Source organism: Buceros rhinoceros, unplaced genomic scaffold (genome assembly GCF_000710305.1).
Source record: "Buceros rhinoceros silvestris isolate BGI_N320 unplaced genomic scaffold, ASM71030v1 scaffold36622, whole genome shotgun sequence".
In the NCBI taxonomy this organism is placed as follows: Eukaryota; Metazoa; Chordata; class Aves; order Bucerotiformes; family Bucerotidae; genus Buceros; species Buceros rhinoceros.
Genome location: NW_010398935.1, coordinates 2,241 through 2,705, shown reverse-complemented (window position 1 = coordinate 2,705; position 465 = coordinate 2,241).

The following is a 465-nucleotide window of genomic DNA, read 5'->3' as shown; positions in this document are numbered from 1 at the left end:
CCCGTCCCAGGGCGCTCCCTCGCCCTCCCAGTGTCTTGTAAGATGGCTGCCGCGCTGCTGCACCGCGCCGGGTGGCCGTGGCAAGCCCTGGACCCCCGCACAAAGCGGCAGTGGCTGGCCGCGCTCTTCCCCTTTGCAGCCCCCTCTGCCCACACTTAAATCACCAGGGTTTTGCCCCCCCAGGTGACAGGGATGCATGTGGCAGCAGGTTGCTGGTGCCAGGAGGATGCGCCACAGAAAATGGTGAGTTTCGGTTGTTCTACCCTCCCTGAAGAGCGGGGGTGGCCCTTGCTCCTGGGCAAACGCTGGCCCTAGCTTTGCCAGCCAAAATGGCCGCGGGGGCAGGCGATGAGCGGGCGGTTCAAGGGAGGGCATGCCCTGCCCCGGAGGAGCTTGGGGGGAGGCTGGAGCCTTCCAGCCCTGCACCCCTGGATGAGGCAAAACCACTCCATCCCTGTGCAGAGG